General features: G+C 46.7%; 1 long non-coding RNA gene across 1 annotated transcript; it reads right to left on the bottom strand.

Annotated features, from left to right (window-relative positions):
• Nucleotides 1-2,232: 2,232 nt before the first annotated feature.
• On the bottom strand, nucleotides 2,233-5,358 carry LOC116796436. Its single transcript, XR_004360357.1, has 3 exons — nucleotides 5,063-5,358; nucleotides 4,661-4,728; nucleotides 2,233-2,333 (listed from the first exon to the last, which is right to left on the bottom strand). It is a non-coding gene; the product is annotated as an uncharacterized LOC116796436 (long non-coding RNA).
• Nucleotides 5,359-23,196: the final 17,838 nt, after the last annotated feature.

The raw sequence follows: 23,196 nt of genomic DNA, 5'->3' as shown, positions 1-23,196 counted from the left end.
AACTAGAGGAGAAAAACAAGCAGAAATAAAGATGGGAAACACGTCAGGCTTGATTGTGAAGAAAGGTCAGGCCAGGTCCACGTGTGCTCTGTGTCTGTGCAGTGCTAGCACGGAGTGGAGCAAATCACAGCGAGGGAAATGGTTTTGGGAGAGATGCTCTGGGAACACTAGGGATTCTGAGGCCATGAACAGCCTCATCCCAGCCAAAGGTGTGCACACAGCCACCCGTGCTAATGGACAGGTCCCACTGCAGAGGTGGGATGAGGTGAAGGAGGTCTGGGTACAAAACAAGGGATAAAACACCTCCTGCAGTGATATCACCAGCTAATGTGTGTGAGGGCCCAGCAGGGCTGTGAGGAGGCAAAACACACATTATTAAGGATGGGAAGGAGATGAAAACAGTGGGATTTGGTCACCAGGCACCTCCCAGCACAGCCCTCACCCTGTCCATGCCTCTGTCCTGCCTCCAGCATCCCCTCCCATGGCCCTGGTGCTGCCCCTCACCTTGGGGAGGGATGGACTGATGGGATCCCCATTCCCACACCTTCCAACATCCATCTGCAAACCCTGGGAGGGATGAACCCAGAGCAGCTGCCAGTTGGCCTCACATTTGGAGGGCTGACATCCAGCTGGCACCCAGCAGGTTATTCACACTGGGACAGGAAGGGAAGTCCTTGCTGCAATTACCCTCCAATTTCTACTGTTTACCCCAGGAATAAACTAATTGCTTCTGTAAAATAGCCCTCCCAGCAGGTCCAGGAGGGAAGTATGGAAGAAATGCACGTCAGCCAGTTGGTCAGTGGCCAAAGGACTGGCCAGTGGACAACTGGCATCCCATGGCTCACTGGTGATGGAGGAGGGCCCAGGGGCCTTGCTGAGGTAACCTGCCTGGAATTTGCTCTTTACCCTACAAATGTCACATGCTAAATCAGTGTTTCCTTGGTGGCTTGGCAGAAACATGGAAATCAGGACAGGTCTTTCTTCTCCCAATGAATAAAGTCAATTAATTTGAGAGCTGGGAGCAGGGTCAGAAAGGGAGATGGGAGCAAGCTGGAGGAGGGTTGGATTATTCCCATGGAAATATACAGTGGACATCCCTCAGTGATTCAGACAGAAATGTCACCTGTCACTGTATATCTTCAGTATTTTTCCTTCTTCTTTTGTATTTGCTCTCAAGAAATGTGGCAGGGGATGGTCTCACACTGGGTGTGAGCTGGCAGGCTGGAGGGTTCACTGCCTTGCAGCTCTTGATCCTTGCCTTGGATTTGCTGCCACTGGTTCCCTCAGGCCCTGAATCCTTTCAGGAGGGGGCAAACTTGTTTGGGAGCCCAGCTGTGAGCAGCATCCTGCATCCCTCCCAACTTTCTAGTAGCTTTACATCCCATGCAGGGCAGCCAGCCTGGATGGAGCCAGTCCACCTCTGGCTTCAGCTGGAAGGAGGAGGAGGAGGAGGATCTTAAAGGCTGTCTCTTAATTGCAATGCAATCCATAATCACTCCTCTATTTCTGTCTTTCTAAATTCTGCTCACAGTGGCAAAGCCAATTTTGGACACTGGCAGTAAATATCACTTGTTTTTCCATTTAGTGTTGTTATCCCAGCAAAGAGGAGTGACAGGACTGAGTCACTATGGCATTCTGCAAAACATCCCAGGAAAAGTGTTTGTCTGAAACAGTGAGAAACCTTGACCCAGGAGAGGTGACAGGATCCTTCAGAGCCTCTCAAAAACTAAAGGGACAGAGTATTCCAGTGATAAGCAGCAAAAAGCAGCTCCCTCCAGAGCTGTTGGAGTGCTCCACTCTTGCCTGGTAGATATTAGCAGTTGTATCAGGTTGCATGCCTGACTTTTCCTCTTTTTCCATGAGGAATGACTTAGCTCAGCAGCTCAGGTCCCCTGCTCTGGTCTGAGCTTTGCAGAGCTGCTGCCCCATGGAGGAGTCCCCTGTACCCCTGGCCCTGCTCCCAGTGCCTCAGCTGGTCTGGGAAGAGCAAAGAACATGCAGGGATGTGCCTTTGGGCAGGAGCTTTGCTCCTTATCCAGTGGGAGGGATGCACTGGGGCTGTCCCAGGACTAGGGATGAGCTGGAGAGGGCTCTGTGTGAAAATCCAGCCTGCAGAAGTGCAAGGATTCACTGATTCAGTGTTTCTACAGAGCATTTCAGCCTGTTACCATCAGCCTTTCCCAGCTGGGATCAGTGATAAAGGAGGCAAAGGAGGTGAGGGCAAAGCCACTGCTCCTAAACTTTCAACCTCTACACACTTTCCACCCTCTGGGAACAGCAGCAGCTCCAGGTACCCTCAGCACATCGTGGACAGGGACACAGAAACCTTTAAACTGTGAAAAAATAATTAGGGAAAAAACATGTATAAAAAAAAAATCCAAAATTACCCAACCCAGTTGGGTAAAAATGCCCCTCCCTCCTCGTCTCACTTGTTCTTAAACCTTGCAGGCACCTTCACCTGATATTTTTAGCCCATCAAATGTCTGTGTCCCACTGAAGTGAACCCCAGAACCTGTGTGCAGGGCTGCAGAGTGTAATAGCAAACAGATCACATACTTAGCAATAGACTAAGCACAATTAGGCCTCACATTCCTCTCACTCCTATAAATAACTCTCAGTTTCCTCTCCGTGTCTGCAAATTTCATTAGTATGATGGAAAGAAAAGAAAAATACACACACACACACACTCTCACACTCACACACCCCAAGCTCTCTCCCTTCTTGCAAAGCCCAGAGTTGATCTCTCAATCAAGGGCTTTGTTCAGCCCCGGGGGAAGAAGGGGGGAGTTAAACCCCCCACCCCCACCAACCCTTGGGCCATGTGTTCCTGGCCATGGAGGGGAAAATTTTCTGCAGATGGCTGAGGAATTCACCTGCAAGAAACAGCAGAGACAAAAAAAAAAAAAAAAAATCCCCCTCTTGGCTGGTCTGGGTGTGCAACCTGCAGCTGAGGCTGTGGGGAGCAGGGATGTGCCACTGCCTTTTGGAGCATCACCACCTCTGCTGCTCCTCCATCCCATGTCACCTCTGCTGCTCCTCCATCCCAGGGGAAGGCTGGGGGTTATTCCCAGGTCAAAGCCATCCCTCAAACACCTCTGCTGTAAGTGTGCTCTCCTCGAGATCTCCATCTAGGCTCGAGGGTTCCCACTGCAGAGATTCAGGATTCAGCTCTTGAGTTTCATCCTCTATAAAGGATGACTCTATAAAACTGTTAACTGAGTATTCGGGGTTTGGAGGGCTGTAAAGTGTGTGCAGGTCTTCATCATCTCACCTTCCCTGAGTGGAGACCCACCCAGTAACCCAAGCTCTAAGTGCAAATAAATACAGGTTGTAATTTCATGGGGAGCAAGAGCACGTCGTGCTGGTCCCTTCTGTCCACGTGACCTCAGCTAAGTCATTAAGAGAAAAAAAAAAATAAAGTCTCTAATTAATCACAAGGAGAACAGGAAAAAAAAAGGGAAAAAAAGGTCAGGCTCAGATAGGAGATGAGAAACCCTTGGAAACTTGCTACAGTCACTGTGGTTAAATTGATATAAGCTAGAGATGTTTCCTGGGTCTCAGTGCTGGTGTGTTGCACTCACTGGCTGTTTAGTTTTCAAGAGATGTCAAAATTAGATGACTGAGGTGCAGGGCCTGGGCAAAGGACTTCTGCCACGTGGAAATGGTGGCAGTGGAATTCAGGTGAGAATGTGGGAACTCAGGTTGTGTGTCCCATTAAAAGGCACCTGGAACTCTGCACCAACACAAACACTAATTGTTAGTGGCTCTTGTAACGTTTGGCAGGAGAGAGGTTTGGAGAGTTAAGCCAGGAAAAAGCTCTTGAGAGACAAAACTGGTGCTTCAGTGTGCAAGGCTGAGCTGTGAGCCTCATCCCTGGAGCTGGAATTGTGTCTGCCACCCATAACACATCATCCACAGCTCCACAGCATGAGTGCCAGCAGTGGCACAGTTAATGCCACCATCCCCTCAGCCTGAATTCTGCTCATCTGGCTCTGTTCTTCTGGGCATCCTCCTTAACAAATCTCAGCAAAGGTAGTGGAGAGAAATGAGGTGGTGGAGGTTTTTCACCTTAATGACAGAGATATCTTTATTTTAATTTCTGTATGTTCTCTAACATATACTCACATGTTAGTATTCTCAGGTATGTTGAGAATAAATAATAAATAATAAACCCCATGCAGTTAAATTAATTATTTTCTCTTTATTCCTAAGAAAAAGCATGATTTTTTCCCCCCTTTTTTGCCTCCTCCTTTCCCACACCCTTCTCCTTTCATCTTTTGAAGAAAGACCCTATAAGAAATGACAGGCAGCCACGCAGGAATAATGAGACAAAGATGACAATGCAAACTTCAGAAGAAAAGAGTTGGTTATTGCAGCAGCCTTTTTGCATTGCAGGGCTGTGTAGGGCCAACAGGAGGAAACAGGGCCTGTGAGGCATGGAAAGCACCCCAAGAGACATTAAAAGAATATGAATATAAGGCACAGTCACCCTCCTGAGTCTACACCGAGGTGTTAAATGTGAGCAGCCCAACTCTCTCAGGAGTGGAGCATCTCTAGGTAGGTCTAAAGCTGATACACAGACCCTCCAAAAGAGTGCTGGTGTTGGAACTTTGGGATAAAATCCTTGCCAGCCTCCAAAGGGGGGCAGTTACTCACTCACATTTGGGTCTCTGACGTCAGGATCTCAGCGACCCACTTTAGTCCCTGTGCCGTTATCTGCCTCCGACTCTGAGAAATCCATTAAATTCTTACTGAAGTGAAATAATTGCCTGCCTTTCTTGCTGCATTCAGCCCATTGTTGTTTTAGTCTCCAGTGGCTGGAGGATGCTGAGATTGAAAGATCCAGATGAATCTAAGGAGTTAAAGGCTGGAAGAGCCCATTGTTCTGCCTCGACATTTAATGAGTTCTTGCCCAAACTATTACTCTGCCTCATCTCTCCTTTGCTATCAGCTCCACGTGTCTGCAAATAATCATGTCCTGGTCCTACAGCCCATAATGAGCTCATCCCAATGCAAAAGAAATGTTATCTCCAACGTGCTAAAAAGCCAAATTGCTGCCTACCTTTGAAGTCCTGTAAAATCCCAATCAATGGCATTGAGGGAATGAATCACTCATGAAGCCACACTCGTTATTATTAGAATGGGGAAGCAGAGTTCAAGATAAAGTTTGATTCAACACAACGGGAAATTATTGTAATAATAATTTCTCAGAGGGAAAGAGGCCTGCCTGCTAAAGAGATAATGCCAAGTTTGAGGAGAAAACACTTAATATTTCCTCTCCCTTGAAATCCGAGTGTACATTTTCCAGGTTGACTGGAAAGAAGCTGTCGCTCAACACCTGGGGAGAGGAGACCTCCCTTTTCCAGATGCAACAGGCAGCACTCACCAATACTGTGTTACATCATAGAATCATGGAATGGTTTGGGTTGGAAAGGGTTTTGAAGATCATCTCATTCCAACCATCTCCCATGGGTAGGGACACCTTCCACCAGCCCAGGTTGCTCCAAGCCCCCTCCAACCTGGCCTTGGACATTTCCAGGGATGGGGCAGCCACAGCTTCTCTGAGCAACCTGTGCCAGGGCCTCCCAGGAAAAGGGAAAGAAGGGAAGGCAAATGCAAGGGGACAGGAGGACAAGGCTGTTGGGGACAGGAGGACACCCTGGAGTTTCTCACCTGCTGTGTCCACGGGGCTGCACACGTTGGCATCCCGGCCATCCGTAAAATCCCACCTGGGACATTCCTCCTGCAGCAGATGCCCGAAGTGAGATCTGAGCTGGTCCTGTTCCAGTGTTTGGTCTGTGGTTTCAAAGACAGGAGGTTTTCAAACGCTAGGAGAGAATGTCAGCTCCCCTTTCTGACGGGGTGAACATCTGCTTTTGCTGGTGTGTGAGCAACACTCGTTTCACAGAGCTCAAACCCCCGTTGTCTGTCAGACAGGAAGGCCCCTCTGTGGTGCAGAACACACGTACAGTCTCTCCTGGGGCTAAAATATCTTCTTATTCATTCACCTGATTTCCACTTTGGCTGGATAAAGCTGATTTTTTTTTTTCTTCTTCTTTTTCCCTTTTCATCCGTGTGCTCGGCAACCTTCACGTCTTTTCCACCCAGGGATAATGGAATCTCCAAAGCAAAACGCCACTATCAACATTAAATCTTCCCTGACATATATATGCACTTGATTGAATTTTATTAAAACACATTGGTGCTCCACTGAAATCACAAAAAAAGCATCTCCCTGGGAAACTAAACCTTGTTCAAGAAACCAAAAGTCTGTTTTGAGGAGCCCGGAACAAAGGATGGCAAAGTCTCATTTTATGGAGAAAGCTTTCAGAATCCAGGTTTGAGTCTCAGTTCTTATCCACTCCTAATGGCATAAAGGCATGAAAAAAAGCTGTTTCATAGAGGGAGGAAAAACATCCTTTGTTGTTTGAGTTTCTCCTAAACAATCTCAGTAAAACCTGCTCCTTCTGAGGGCCCATATGCTGAAATTTGCATTTTTCCTCCTGCGAGTCTTTAAAGACACGGGGAGTTCTGTGAAAACCAGGTGACTTTTCTCCTTTAGAAAGCCACGAACAGCAACATTTAATAAAATACTGTACTTCATATTTTACATTTTACAGAAATAAGGAACCAAAGTGATCTGAATTAATTACTGGGCTCTGGTGACCACAACAGCTTCACACCTAAACATGGGAAAAGGGCTTGTCAAAGGTTCCCAACTCTTGCTGAGGAACATTTTTCCCTTTGCCTGTTTTTGGGAATCTCAGAGCGAAGTAACCAGCAGAGGTTCTGTCCACAGGTGAGGGAAAGAGTCAGGAAATATGGGATAATTTCTCTTAGAAGAAGGTGAATTGCTCTTTCAAAGGATGAGATCCATGTCCCCTGACTGCAGGCATTGTCATTGTCCTGTCCTGGTGACACACGGTGTTGTGTCACCTCCAGTGAGGATCCTGTGACACGTTTGGGCACATGGATACTTCAGGAATACAAAACACTTCCCCATGAAGTCTTAAGCTTTGCCTCTGCCTCAAGCATTGCGATCAAAACAAAGAAAAATAATACTTTTGTTTGACTAATCTTCTGTAGACTCAGTAAAAAATATATAATACGTTCCATTAAGGCCAAGTTAGTTAATTACTAGGTAGGAAATCCAATATCTTCTCAGGGTTATTTTCCAGCTGTCATTTTGCAGGAGAATTTTGCTTTGACGTCACCGAGAGACAAAAAACACTCTGCGGACAAAAGAAACCACAAATAGGGGAAAATACATCAATATTGTTTTTCTTATAGCCCGCCACTCATTGGGTGGAATTTTTTGCAATATTGTGAGCCTGCCTCTGGCAAAGCTCCCTTTTCAACCCTAATGTGTGCAATAATAGAAGGCAGCTTATGGAGCCATTCCTGGAAAAGTTCTGCAGATCTTGCAAAGTCCTTTAAGGGCTGCCTTCAGGGAGGCCAAACACTGACCAACATCTCAAGGAAGAGTCCCCACTGGGGAAAAAAAAAATATATATATAAAATAAATATAGTATATATATGTATATTTACTTATATTTATTTATTATACGGAATAAAAATAATATATATGCATATTTTCATGTTGAAATTCAAGACCCTTTTTTAATTGTTACTTCCATAAATTCCGTTGCATCCCCACCCAGGTGTAAATCTGTTCCACAGCCTTCCCTGGTTAACAAGAATATTAACATTACCAAGAGGCCATTCTTCAAACAGGGAGATAATTATGCTCATTAATATTATTCTGATCAGCCCCTCCATCCATTTTCCTGCTGCAGCAGCAGCTGCATTAAATGAAAACTGATTTTTAGTTTCTAATCTGATTAATTTCCATCCAGCTTATTTATACACAAAACCATAAAAGCACCTATCAAGTCAAAACACCTGGTCATTTGCTTTGTATGTTTATGTGTGGAAGTGCTGACTGCAAAAATTGCTACAGAAAACCCCTATTCTCTCAGATTTTGCAAGGTTGAAGTGGAAGTTAAATAGAAATCCTAATGAAATGTTGGGTTTGGGTGTTTTTTTTTTTTCCTCTGGAATTTTGTTTTGGAAGAGAACCTGAGGGAAAAAATTCTGACAATGTCAAAATATTCTGTTTTGACTATTTCAGAACAAAATGTTTAGAGTTTCCTTTTCGAGCCGGATCTTGTTTTGAATTTTTTTGGTTTTGTTATATTTTCTCTAATTTTTTTTTTTTTAGATTAAATATATTATATTATAGGAAGAAAAGTAAGAGGGCCTTAACAAAAATAAATGGTTTTATCTACAGAAGACATTTTCTGGATTCCTCCTGTGGAAAATTTGACTTTGGAGCTTTGCACAGAGTGTGGTTTGTAACAAAGGGCTGAAGGCTGTGCTGGCCCTGGAGGATGCAGGGTTGGTCCTGTCAGAAGCCCCATCAGATGGACATTTTCCATCACATACCCAGCTTGGGTTCAAAACTCCAGCAGCCAAATGATGAAGAAACAAATCAAGTTTATGGACTGGTCCACATCCCATTATGGATGTGATGCTTTCCCATGTTGTTGGACCCAGGAGAAGGTATTTCCCTCCAAAAGCTGCATCCCTGTTATGTGCATCCAACCAAGGAGGTCATTAATTAGAATAATTTTTCCAGGACACTGATAGAATCATGGAATAGTTTGGGTTGGAAGGGACCTTAAAGCTCGTCTCATTCCACTCCATGTCATGGGCAGGGACACCCTCCACTAGCCCAGGTTGCTCCAAGCCCTGTCCAGCCTGGCCTTGGACACTTCCAGGGATCCAGGGGCAGCCACAGTTCTCTGGGCAATCCATGCCAGGGCCTCCCACCCTCACAGGGAAGAATAAAATCTTCATCTCTTTGCCTTTGGCTTCTCACTGCACATTATTTAAAGAGTTAAATGCCTACTTTGGACATGGTCCCTCTAGTAGCTGGCAAACAAAATGCCAATGCTCCCTAGGCTGAAAGAAGATGTGCAATATTAATAAAATTATTTCCCTAATGAAATTCAAGCCTGGGGAAAAAATACCCAGCAAAGTTTGTTCAGGGAGGGGAAAAATTTTTTTGTCGCAATCTGTTTTGCTTCACCTCTGCTGGGAGGGGTCTGGGAGGGAGGGAGGGAGGAGGTTCCTGAGCTGAAAAGCTGCAGTCTAAAGGCATAATGAAGAAGGTATCTTATTTTTAAGCTCTTGCTGGATCATTAAGTTGATAACACAGCGTTGGCCTTGTTCCTGTTCCCATGGCACAGCTGAAAAGGTCTCACTGGATCCTCACCTCGACCAGTGATGCCCCCAGGACCTGGGGCCTGGCTGAAGGTCCTGCCCAGGAGGATGCTGCAGATCCTGACCCTACTGGGGAGTAGCACCCTTGGCTGGAATATGGATATTTGGAAGCTTATTACTATAATCTGTGGTTATGATTTCCAGCCCTGCCAGCGGTGCCGGGAATCCAACCACAGTCTCCCGAGTGCAAAGAGCCTTTATTGTAATCCGATAAAACCTTAACAGCCAGTCCTCTTCCTTTATGGTAAATTAAGGGCCTCATTTACTCTGCAGTGGCCTCCTTGCCCTTTTGTTTGAGTCTCAGGAAGAGCCAGGCAGGGAAGAGGGGCAGGGAAAACGGATCCCACCTTCCCCCGTTCAGCCTTGTGGTTTTGAAGAACACAAACCAAGCCCCATTTTGTCTGACTTCCAGACCCCCAGCTGCCTGATTTCCAGCTGGCACTTTGGCACCTCACTAAAGCACCTTGGAGCTGGAAGCCAGGCCAGTGGAGAGGCTGCATGGGATGAACTCCAGTGCACCTACTCTGCAGCCCTGTCCAAGTTCCCCTGTTTCGTTTCTTGGAAATGCAATCAGCTCCGAATCTTAGATTTCTCCCACACTGGCAAGAGGGAGATTTTGCCTCAAAAGTCTTGACTGGAAAGCTTCCAGTGAAGCTGTGCTTTCAGCTGTCCTGATTTCCATGTCAAATAGTCCCAGTGCAGAGCACTGTCCTCTCGGAGGGAGCTGTGACAACTCGCAGCACTATTTGCAGGGATCCGTTTCTTTATGGGATGCAGATGGGATATGGGATACCCGGGGATGCTGCTGCTCCCCGAGCCCCTCTGCAGAAAAGATCTATTTCCATAACTGCAGGGTAATTTATGAACTTCCTGCATCTTTTTGGCAGCCTGGGGCTGATGCCCTGCATCCCACAGTCCCATGGAACACACTCCTCTCCCCCCCCCCACCGCCGGTGCCGCGGGTTCATCAATCACCCCCCGACATCCCTTAACATCCCTTAACGACTCAACCTGTTCAAAGCCACCCCTGAGCTCTGGGGAATCCCTTTTATCCTCAATTACCTCGCAGTTTGGGTTTCCCTTCCCGGTGCTCTCCCTTTCACTCCCCTGTTGCAGCCTTGCTCCTGAGAGGGGAATATTTGGGAATAGTCATTTTGGGCTAATTTATCCAGCTGTCCCAGTCCAAAGTGTGAGTGGTGATGGACACAAGGAGAGCAAGTAGTGCCCACTTGGCAGGAGCTGCCACCCCTGTGTCGTTGCACCAGGATTTGGGAGGGTTTGCCACATTCCACATCTCTTTCAATGATTCCATAAACAGGTGTCAACCCTCCCCATAGCTTTAATAAGAAAGGAAAAACATGTTTCAGCAACCTTTTTTCTTCCCTCTCAATTGTTTTAATATATTCTACCCCAAACAAACAAACAAACAAAAAAACCCCAACAACCAAGAAAGCATAATAGTTTTAAATAATTTATAAAAGACACATTAGATTCTTAGTTCCTTCAGGTTGATAAATGAGAGGGAATTACAATTTGAGTTTTGTGCCCAACAAGATGTAATTTCAGGTGTTTTAAAGGAGCCTTGGGCACCTTCCTTTTTCCAAGCATTTCAAGCATTTCTGAAAACCAGGCCTGAGAGAAGTCAGCCTGGATCTCCAAAAATGAAGAAACCTAAATCAGAAACCAGCTTAAATCGTTGGTCTGAAATGCCTCAGGCACCTTCCCTGCTTCTCTTCTTATTTCCCAGCACAAACTCGAGTGGAGCTTGAGTTATCTGCCTTAATCACCCAGAGAATCACAGAACCTTTTAAAAAGACAGAACCAGCAAACAAAAGAAGTTGGAATGAAGATTTCAGGCATCATAAAATGCTGAAAAGTACCAATGGTTTTCAATAGACATCTTGATTTAGGATTTCCTTTTCAAAAACTGCAGATCTTGATTATTAACAAAAAAAAAAAAAAAAGAAAAAAAAACAAACCAAACAACCAATCTTGAAGGTATTTTTGTCAAATATTTCCATTCTTTTTCCAAAGGAAATGGTTGATTTTATAACTGCAGATGCCTCTTCGTGAGCTGCTCGAGAAAAATCCCATGATTTTTCCACTCATTAGCCAATCCAGGCTCACTCTCTCATCCACAGAAAGGTGTTGCCACGAAAAAACTGGGACACAGTGTTTACATTTTTATGATGTGCTCATAATTAGCAACTTTCTTCGATGTCCCTCTGGTGACTCATTAAAGAGCAGCCGATACTCGATGGAAACTTTAAGAACATCCTGTTTTGAGATTATTCTGCCACTGCGCCCCATATTTGCTGCTTTATATTAAAACTTCGGGTGGTTCTACAAAAACAAGCTCATTATTGTTTAAGATGGGAGCCCTGCTGCTCCAAATTCTGATATTGTCATGTTGCTGAGTGACATCCTAACGTCACCTACAGCACCCAGCTCTGATGCCACAGGGCACCAGAGGCATCATCATTTCTACCCTCAGGACACCTCTGGGCATGAGAAATTCAAGCAAACTCTCCAGGAGTGGAAAATGCATCCCTGAAAACTCCAGGCACCTGGTATGCTTGCTGAAATAATAGGAAAAAAACGGGGACTTTTTTGTATACCCACATATGTGGGCAATTAGTCTGAGATAAAAAATGATTCCACCAAACAGGTGCTTCTTGTTTTCCACTCAGATCAAGGCTGTGGGTCCCACCAGACACCCCAGTCCTGCAAAGTACCAAAAACCCCAATGTCTCATGGATTTCTATGGAGCTGAGACCAGCCTGCTCCTCACCAGAGATCCATGGTCAGCAGCAGCACAAGCCCCTCTTGCCTCTCTCCATTGGAGCCAGTGGGAATTGGGGCTGGAGACCCTCAGCAGGTCTCGAGAGAAGCCCCTCTGATACCTCAAGTTGTTATTTATGCCTCTGACTCCAGGTCTGCTGTGCAAATCTGATAAAATCTGTTCACCCCCAAATCTCATGTCCCTGGAGAGGACCTCTGTTTGGCCAGAAACGAGTGAAATTTGTCACAAATTTGGCTCCCCTCCACACAAACACTTGCACGTGAGTAAGAGGAGGGCTGTTAAATCCATCTGTGAGCAGCATGGGGAGTTTTTGCTTTCTGCTCTGCCTGTGTTCAGGCTCCATGGCTCCACTGCCTGCCAAAGCAAAAAAACAAACCAAACCACCCCCAAAGAAGGTGTGTGATCACTCCTTGCACCGGGAGGGAACTCGGAATTAAATGAAGAACCTCACATTTACCAAAGGCTGACAGATCCTGCTCACAGCCTTGTCTCTCCTGATGGATTTTTCACCCCCCGGCAAGCTGATAGAATTCCCAGGTTACCCGTGCTACAGAATTGCTCCCAAACAGTACTAATGTCACCTTTTAGCTTTGCCATTCTCTTTCAAATGACCTCCTCCAGCTTGGGTTTTCTGTCTGCCACACAGCCCCATAGGCAGAGAGTTTGTTTTTCCCACTGGTTGACAAATTTCGAGACTCCACCACTTCTCTCTCTCCTCTGCTCCCTCCTCCAGCTATTTTTGGACTCGCTGGTGTGGCTCTTGCTGGTTCTGACCATTTCCCTGTGTGTCTGCCCAGTGTAAACACCATCTTGCAAAACAGGGCATATGCTTCCAGCAGGTCTGAGGAGCAGCAGAGGGAAGGGGAGTTGCTCAAAGCCCGTCTGATCTCGTAGTAACAGCGAAGAGTTTCTCAAATTAGAAATCTTGCTCCAAGATTTCAGTGTCTCGGGCTGCTGGAGCAGTCAATGAGTGAGGAAATAAGTAATAGATGGAGAAAACAAGCCCTGCAAAGCTGATTGGTGTTTTCTGTAACACTTAAATATTGCATGGAGCAACGTGGGATGATGTTTCCTGTCTTACAGGTGAAGGAAACATTAATACCCACCTTGCTTCAGCTCTCTGGGGAGGTGTATCCCAAATTCACACACCTGGATTGCTGCTGAACAGGGACAAACAACACAAGGCTCAGAAGAAGTCTCAGCACAGACCAGACAGTCACAGCTAGCCTGAATTTTCTGGGTGCCACGTGAAGCCTCTGCAACAGCAGCACTCCCTTTGCTCAGCAAACATCTCCCCCTTCCCACCTGCCAGGACACAGTTTGTTGTTTTGCCTCTGCAACCACTTTCAGACACCACTTAACATTTAAAAATAAACCCCATGTTCTGCAAGGAAAGCAGGTGTGCACTCATTAATTCCTTATCACAGGGATTTTGTAGCAAGTGCAGGGACAATGAACACATGGGAAAATATACCACCCTGCTACTGCATTGTTTCTTATATTTTTATATCGATAAACACTGACTCACCTTCAAAAACGTAACCCAAAGACAATAAAGGGAAGTACATGGGGATCTTTGCTGACTTTGTTTTGTTTGTGACCCCAAAAACGCTGCAAAAGACATATCCATAAGTGTGTCCCGTGCCTGCAAAGTGTGGCCTTTCAGCCCTGTAGGAGCTGAAAAATCAGGGAGAGCCTCTTTCCTGACACGGAGCTGCGAACGTTGGAGAGTCACAGCTCAGCATTTCCAGTTTGCACACACAGTCCCTTTTTTCTGGCTGTATCTTCTCTCAGAGAATGAAAAAAAAGTGCCATATTTTTCCCATTTGTCTCTTTCTTTCCCACCAAATGCTGCATTTCATAACACTCGAAATGTTGGGAAAATGCATTTCCGATTCTTAAAGGGGACCGTGCGTGGAACCAGCTCCAAAAGGGGCCAGCAATGCTCACAACTAATAAACATCAAAGGGAACATTCTTCTTCTTCTTGCACTGCTTGCTGTAAAAGCATCAACATTCCCACTTCAAAGTGGATCTGCCAGGCATTAGGAGTGTGTCCTGGACACAACACACCAGGATTTTGATGAAACACAACAGAGAATTCACCCTAAAAATACTGTGCAAACACATGTCCCAAGAAAAAGGTGATGAGGACTCAGGCTTCACACCCTGAGCTCTTTTTCAGGGAATCAGGGAGGATGTCCAGAGCTGCAAGTCCAGGAGATGGTTTGAAGACCATCTCTCCAAGGTGTGGACTCTTGGCAGCAGGAAGGAGCCAGGTGTCCATGGACAGGGATGCTCTGGTCCAGCACCCCAAATCCTCCCTTGCAGGAGTATTGCTCCATGTGAATACTCTTCCATAGCCCAAAAAATCAGTGGAAATTTCTTGTCCTTCTCACCACCAGCAGGATATTACCTGAGCCTAAAACTCACCAAAAATCATTGGAAGTGTTGCCATTAAAAAGAAAAGAATGAAAAAGGCAGAGCTTGTCCTATGGGCACCGTTGGCTTGGGCTGTGTGAAAGCCACACTGCCAGGATTTCAGCTTCATCCTTTAACAGCCCTCAGCTGAGCTCAGATTCCCACATTCCCAAGAGGCTCAGGGTGATGAGACATAAGTGCTTCGACTCCCAGACCAAGATTGATTACACAGCTCCGAGGGAGGGTTTTTGGTGACAACCAGACCTGGACAAGATGAAGGTGCTGGTCAGCAGTCAGAGCAGGGTCTCACAGGACATTTTATTGCAAACCACAACCCAAGCAGGGGCAGGGACTGGCTCTGGCAGATCCCCACCAGCAAACCAGGTGACATCCCTGTGACCACCTGCCCACAGGGGGAGGCAAAGTCCTCTATTCCCCCCACCACACACCCATGGCAGTCCCCTGGGAGCCAGGTGGCAAAGGGAGCTCCATCAGCTTTCCCACAAAGACCACAGGGCATTTCTCTTGGTCCTCCTCTTTCCTGCAACACCATCCTCACTCAGCCCCTGCCTCTCCTTGCCCAAGTAGAGGGAGGGACCCCAGTGCCTCCACGGATGTTTGCCTGCTCTCAGAAAATAGCTGCTAAATCAGGGCCCTCATCCTCTCTGTGACAGCTGTTTATCTGCTGCTACTTTTACCTGCTGTTCCAAGAAAAGTGACTCCTATCTTTTCCCTGATTTCCCTTTTCATCACGCACAAACATCCCACCCAAATTTCTCTACGTCTTTCTCTTTTTTTTTTTCTCTTTAGTTACCACACAACAAAAATGTTTCTCTTACATTAATTTTGTTACTCAGGCAGAGTAAACCATATAAAAGCCAGAGCTGGAGTGACTCAGTCAGGCAGGGTTTTTATTTAAACCATTTGTCCTGTGGTCAGAGCAGATTAAAGGCAGATCAGGTTGCCCTCGGAGCAAGGCTGGGACAGTGAGAGTGAGAGATGTTGGCACTTGCTCCATAAACCACATGCAGCTCGCGTGACTGCGGCTTCCTCGGCCTCTCCTTCCCTTCTGGAAGTGCCTCTCCGTGTGGGAGCACCTGTGTGCACATGGATGGGGGGATCAGAGTGGCCCCAGCCAACAGCACATTTGGGGAACTGTGGAGTGATGACCTTCAGGGATGGCCAGGAAACACCAGGGGTGGCAAACACACACCAGGGGTGGCAAACACACACCAGGGATGGCAAACACACACCAGAGATGGCCAGAACATACCAGGGATGGCAAACATACACCAGGGTTGGCAAACATACACCAGGGATGGCAAACACATACCAGGGATGGCAAACATACACCAGGGATGGCCAGGAAACACCTGGGGTGGCAAACACACACCAGGGATGGCCAGTACACACCAGGTATGGCCAGAACATACCAGGGATGGCAAGCACACACCAGGGATGGCAAATACACACCAAGGATGGCCAGTACAGAGCAGGGATGACCAGTACACAGCAGGGATGGCCAACACACACCAGGGGTGGCCAGCACACACCAGGGCAGGTCAGGAGGAGGACAGGGTGAGGAAGCACGTTCAGCATCCCCTCATCCCTCCACACACTGCCAGGTTTCTTGCCCCGCCTCGTGCTGCTCGTCTGCAGGAGAGTTAATCAGTCTGGGAGCATGGGGCGGGTACACCAAAGGCTTTGGGATGAAAATCCAAAGCCTCACAGAAGATCTGAAAGGATGTGCATGTGATGAGCTGGCTGTTCTCTGCAGGGATGTCCCTGCTGGGCCATAATGGTCACAGGAGGATCCGGGCGTGTTTTCATGGATTTACTCGTGGCTGTTCCAGTGTCACCACCAAGCACTTGGGGCAGACTTGGAAGGAGGTGAAAGACAGTCAAACCCAAACCCGCTGGAGGTGCCCCAGACCACGATTTCACACTCTGAAGAGCTCAGGGATGACACTGAGTCCTCCCTCTCCTCTCCCCAGCAGTGTCTGCTGGCTCTCCCACCACCCCTTCCCAGGCTCCCTCCCCTGCCAGCACAGCTGGCCATGGATTGCACCACCGACCAGACTGGGGATTGATCTGGCTGCAGAAGAACCCAGCAGCAAAATAACATTTGGTTTAATTTTAAGGAGCATCATTTCCCTGATCTGGTTTGCAGCACGTGCCAGCACTGGAGGAGCAGGAGCCGCTGGAAGGGGAGAGAACCAGCCAGGGAAAAACACCTCGTGCTGCCACCACTGCAGGTACCCAGAGCCTCCCCGAGCTCCAGGAACACTACCTTTTATTCAGAAATTCAATTTAGGGCTTTATTACCTCTAAACAAAGCATTTACAAAGCTGAATCTGGCAGCAGATGGCCAGGGTCTCTTCTGGTTCTCACCAAAACACAAATCACAAAACCACAACAGTGCTGTAAAAAGGGAGAATAAACATAAACCTGCAGTGGGAACAGCTGCAAATTGTCATTTTCATGGCTACACAGGACATTTCTAGGGGCTAATATATATTTATATATATATATATATATATCACACAGGAGGATGGCTACCTAAGTCCAGGCAGTGCTCATGCCACGCACCACGGATTTGTGCAAAACCTTTCTCCCAAATTTATCAATCCAGCAACTCATACAAACAATAATTTCCCCCCATATTAAAAAAACATGTTGAAGGCTTTGATTAACTGCCTCATCTTCCCGAATCCACCCTTTAGATCCAGGGCACGGGGTTGCAGTCTGGGATGCATTCTGTTAATGTCAAATCAACTCATTACCCAAATCCTCAGAGAAACAAAGCCTGGCAGCCTCGCCTGGACTTTTATTATGGATTACAACTCTCGTGATCAGTTACTCCAAGAAATTACTCAGTTCTTCCAGTTCACAAAGTCAAAATATGATTGCTCTTCAAAGAATGCAAACTTGTAGGAATTAATCTCTTCATCGAGGGATATAATCGTTTTTTTCACTAATTTTGTACAAAAATATTGCCATGTGTGGCCTCCATAAATCTGTCGCACGCTGTTAGTAGTTACTTTCCCCAGATGCTTTGAACTTTTACAAAAAAGTTGCTTAACCAAAAAAACACAGCTGCCACATGTTGTAATTTCCTCTTTGGGGGCATCTGTTACCGTCTTTACAAAGGCTCTGCCAACTTTTCCTGAGGACTTTTTCTCTGTTTGTTGTATTTCTCGGTATCTTTTGTAATTTTATCCCAGAAAACAGAGCTGTGCTTTCAGCACCTTCCCAACCCCCCGAAGGATGAATTGTATAAACTCAGGTTATATTCAGCATTCGGCAAAGAAATCACATTTCCCAGCCCTTTGAACTCCCTCAGACCAGTTTTCCAACGATTCTTGGGCGTTTGACTTTTTGCCTGACCAATGCTGGTGTCAAATTCAGGGAAAGGAGGGAAAGGAGGGAGGAAAAAACTTCCATAAGACAACAAATCAAAAAAGAAAAAGAATAAAAGGTCGTGGCGTGAAATTCACCTTTATGTTCTACTGCCCAAAAGTTCCCCCTCGTGCTTGTGAGTGTTCCTCCCCACTTCAAAGGCATTATTTTCAGAGGTGAGTAGGACTTGGCCTGAATTCCTGATGGCAAACACTGGCATTCCTTGGGTGACCTCTCAGCCCAACACATCAAACGTTCTGCTTAAGTTGCACCGACAAAATATATCTGGAGAGGCCCAAACGGCTTCTCCATTGTCCAGCCAGCAGGCACCTGCCAAAATCCATAAAGCAACAGGGCAGGGAAGATCTTTGCTCCCTCAGAAGGGCGCCTTTGAGGTGGAAATGAGTGAAATTCAGACTTGAGGCAATGTGGGAGCACTTTCAGCCCCCACCCCCCCCGCGGAAAATGGACGTCTGGAAAATGCCCAGCTGTGGGCTGACATCTGACACGGGGAAGGGGAACAGCACTAATGGTGTCCTGATGGGATCAGGGTCTCTAACATGCAGCAGGGATGCTGAAGGAGCCAGGGTGGTCCACCAGAGAGACGTTGCCTCCCTGGGAAACCATCGCCATGGAAAAACCGCCCAGAAGTTCCTGTTGCAAAGCGAAACCATTCCCGTGAGCATTCCTTGGGGGCAGGAACCCCCCTCACCGACCTGCTGCACACAACCTGCTCCTCCTCTCCAACACCCTGCTCTTTCCAGCCCAGAACTATCCCTGCTTTTGGGAAAGTGAGACAAGTTTGGCGGGAAGGCACCTCCTGCTCATCCCCTCAGGTGCCGAGGGGAGTCTCGGTGGGTTCCCAAACCCCTCAGTGGTGCAGAGATGTGGCACAAACAACTGCACACCCACCCAGGCAGCAAACTGGCTCAATTACTCCTCCTCCTCTGTGCTTTGCAGTTTAAATCACCACCCCTGTTTCCAGATCCTGGGGGCACATTTTGCACCAACGTGCTGTTTCCCAAGAAAATACAGAATAGTTCAAGATCAAGCAGGAATCTTGACTCCTTGTTTTCTAAGTATACTTAAAGATCTGTTCTACTGCGTGGGCATCTAAAAGTTTATTCCTCTCCTGACTAATATGAGGAGCGAGTGAGTGATTTTATTTGGCAGATATTGCTCATTTCTCCCATTGTTTTTGTTGTTTGTTTTTTTTTTTTACTGGCTTTTTTCAGCTTGTTGTTTCTTTTTCAAACCACGGATAAAATTAGCTGAGTTTGAGTTTTGTTTTGCTTTCTGCAGCTTAATTTTAAGTGCAAATCCTGTCATCATTCCTCTGCCCTGAAGACACTGAGAGGGGAGTGTGAGTAAGCCAGAACTTATCACCTCCTTCCGGCCCAGGAGACGTGGCTCAGGTTGTCAGAGCACTGGTAACTGTGAGAGAAAACATCAGCCTGAAAGTAAATATTTGATTTTTCCTCTTAGCTTACACTTAAAGAAATCTACTATTATTTTTTTTTCACCATGACTACAGCAAATTTGGCCTAAAAGCTGCTGTGAATCAACAGGAATTGCCTACAAGGTGAATGTCAGGGTGCAGAGCTGAAGTGATGGAAGAGGAGCAGCCTTGGCTGCATTGTCCTTCCTTTTTCCTCCTCACACACACACACATGAGCCACCACTTTCCCCATCCTACAACAAACTTCCCAGCAGCTGGAGGAGTAACAGGATGGACCTACATTTCTTAGAATATCCTGAGCTGGAAGGGACCCACAAGGATCATCAAGTCCAGCTCCTGGCCCTGCACAGGACACCCCAATAATCCCACTGTGTGCCTGAGAGCGTTGTCCCAGCGCTGTCCTTGGAATTTTTTCCACCTTCCCTGGTTTTATGGCACTGAGTAATAGTCTGGGGCTTTTCCCATCTCCCCACCAAGGCTCACAGGCAGGGTTTGTGTTGTGTCTGACGGTGCTATTTAGGGCTCTCGTGGTAATTACCAGCAAGCACAGAGGGAATTATTAGACCTCTCCACATCCCCCACGAGTGGCTGTTCATTATAATCCCAGGCTTAGTACCTGTGGTAGTTCTGCTCCTGGAGCAAGGCAATATCCTGTCAGAATCGCAGCAGGACAGCTTTTCAAACACATCATTTCGTGGAATTCCAGCATGAAATCTGAAAAGGAAATAGGGAAAGAAAAGCCAACCTAAGCTCCAGGAGCTCAGCACCTCCAAGAGTTGGGCCCTTCAGCAGCTCTGCCCTAGCAGGGGTCCCTGCTATCCCTCTCCTTTAATGGCCCATTTGACTACGATTTGCAGAAGCAGACTCAGTAATATAATTAATCTTGGACTACAAAGTAGCTGCTGTGCTGCCATGAGGCTGAGAAAAAATATACCTTCTGGAAAGTGCTTTGTCTTGTAACAGGCTGCTCTGCTAATATGTACTCTAATAACAGTGCAAAGAGGAAAACCATTTGGAAGGGTATGTTATTTCTCAGCGCTCCGCGTTGGAATTCGTGTCACTGTAGAAGTTATTATTGTAATAAAAAGTAAAAATGAGTTCTCAAAATACACTATAGCATATTATTCAGGACAGGCTGTAAGCGGAGCCTTAATGTTAAGCACATGCATGGATCACTCTGAAGTCAAAGCAAAGGGATGGATTGAAGCAAACTGTTTTCCTGACTCAGGACTCCACACTGATCCTCCAGATAATATAAAAAGACAGACACGAACTCATGGGGAAAAAAAACCCCTAATCACATTAAATCAGTGCTAAATTCCCCTGCACCATATTGCAGCCCAGTTCAGGCCAGAGTAAATTACTGTATTTATTTTAGAACCATCTCTGGGCCAGCTGTGAAGCCAAGCATTGGGCACTGCATCCATGAGCTCCTCACCACTGAACAACACACAATTCCAGAGGGATTCAGCTCCATCTTTAACATTTGGTTGATTTGCCTCTTCTACAGATTCCTCCAGTCCCTCTTGTTCTGATGGTTAAAAAACTTCCGCGCTGCATCCAAGGTCAGTTTTCCTTCTCCCATAGTTCACAAATCCTCCCACTATTTACAGAGTTGTCTTACATGTGTTTTGAGCCTTCACTGTACAGGGATGAGCAAAAACAACCTCTCCTATTTTCCTGCTAGAGGAGAGATCCGTGTTGCACTAACACAGGTGACCTCAAAGGGAACCTGGAAATCCCTGAAGTTTTAAGGAGCAAATTGAGGAAAAGCAGCAGAGCAGAATATGTGGCAAAAAAAAACCCCACAGGCTGAAACACCAGGAGATTGAAGTTCTGCAACTTCAGATCACATTGTTCAGAAGATTTACAAAGTGCAAAAATTCAAGCAAAAAACATTTTAACAAACCCTCTCTATGACATTTCTCATTAAACACCACCCCCCCCCCCCATATATTAGAGTCAGCATAATGTATTTGATTTTTCTTCTGGTTCAACTTCTACCATCCTGAATTCAGGGGGGAAAATTGTAGTATTTGGGGAAGATTTCTCAGCCCTGAAGTGTTTGAAGAGTCTGCTCTGTGTGCAGGGACCTCTTACAGAGGCAACTGGTGCCACCTAGGCCAGGAGAGCTGCTCTGATAAACTCAGCAGGCACATCTCTTTAATAAATAATGAAAATAGAAAAAAATACCCACAGATACAGCCATGGAAACTTACTGAAGGCTTTGACACTACACATGAACTAAAACATTTCATTGCTGAAGGCTCCCTGCGAAAGGAGATCGTGGAATTGGGATGTAAAGGAGATGCTGACGATAATAATTCTGGTTTTTCTTTTGATTTTTTAAAATCAGATGGTTTCACAATCCTTCCCCATGAGGTGAAACAAGCCACTTCTGCCCATCCCTACACATCTGGAGAAACCTGCCAAGACCCAGCTGTGCAGAATCCATGACCTGTCCCTGCTCTATCCGGAAATCCAGCGTGCAACAACCCACACTGCTGCCAGTAACAGGATTCAAGGAGGTGTTTCTCATCTTCCCCACCTCTTCAAGTTGCTCATTACAAGAACTTATTCAGGCAAAAGTCAAGAGTGAAGTGTTCTTCCTTCCTATCCTGCAGCTTGTGGAGATGCTTAATGGGATTTTAGGAAGGCAAACTCACACTGAGCATCAGCCTGACGGAGGCAGAGAGCTGCCAAGTTATTATTGCAGCATTTCGTTATTATTTAATAGGAAGCATCCCAGACATCTTAACAAATAGGAGTCCCTCGAGGCTGTTTTGCACAGTATTTCTTGGATCCTGTGACTCAGCACTTTATCATCACTGAAATGATATAAAAAATAAAACTGGAAGAGGCAACAAACAGCATTTTCAGCAGATGAGAAGTGGGTGCACTGGTCAGGAAAGATTTGGTGGGTCCTGCGGGAACCAGAGGAGCCCTCAGACCTCTGGGCTCAGCCTTTCCAACATGGAATTGTCCATCCCACTGCCCAAAGGAAAGATGCTGCCCCCGTGCCGGGTAGCCAGGATAACGGATCCGGCTGGGGGGAAGCCTCCAGCGCGTTTCCCAACCTCCTCGTGGTGGCCATATGAGGGATGAAAACTGGTTTCACACCAGCATTTGCTGACAGCGAAATATAATGAGAAACATTTATATGAAACAATGTCGACCGCATCCTAATTGGCATTTTCTGTCACCACCCCGGGGATCAGAGGACTCCAGTTCAGCACAACTAATCACGGCATCGATCGCGCTCCCGCGGCTCCCGGCTGCTCCGCTGCCCCCGGGCTCCAGGGTGGGCATCCTCATCCTCCTCCTCCTCCTCCTGTCAGAGCCTCCAAAGCAAAATACTCAGCACGGGAAGCCCGGGGGTGGTGGCTGTGAAACAGGTCCTTTGGGAACTCAAACCGAGTCCAATCTGCTGAACGTGGCCATCACTGGTGTGTCAGGAAGTGTTGGGAAGCCTGAAAGTCTCTTTAAGCCTCTTCAAGGGTACCCAGGCCCTGGGATCTCTGGATTTTCCATCTGAGGTACAGGCATATGATGATCTGCAGAATCCCAGAATGGTTTGGGTTGGAAGGAACCTTAAAAATCATCTTGTTCTACCCCCCTGCCATGGGCAGGGACACCTTCCACTAGCCCAAGTTGCTCCAAGCCCTGTCCAACATGGTCTTGGACACTTCCAGGGATGGGGCAGCCACAACTTCTCCGGGCAACCTGTGCCAGGGCCTCCCCACCCTCACAGGGAAGGAGAAAGAAGGGAAGGCAAATGCAAGGGGACAGGAGGACAAAACTGTGGGGGACAGGAGGACACCCTGGAGTTT

Source organism: Chiroxiphia lanceolata, chromosome 19 (genome assembly GCF_009829145.1).
Source record: "Chiroxiphia lanceolata isolate bChiLan1 chromosome 19, bChiLan1.pri, whole genome shotgun sequence".
NCBI lineage: Eukaryota > Metazoa > Chordata > Aves > Passeriformes > Pipridae > Chiroxiphia > Chiroxiphia lanceolata.
This window is presented reverse-complemented; position numbering and strand designations above follow the sequence as displayed.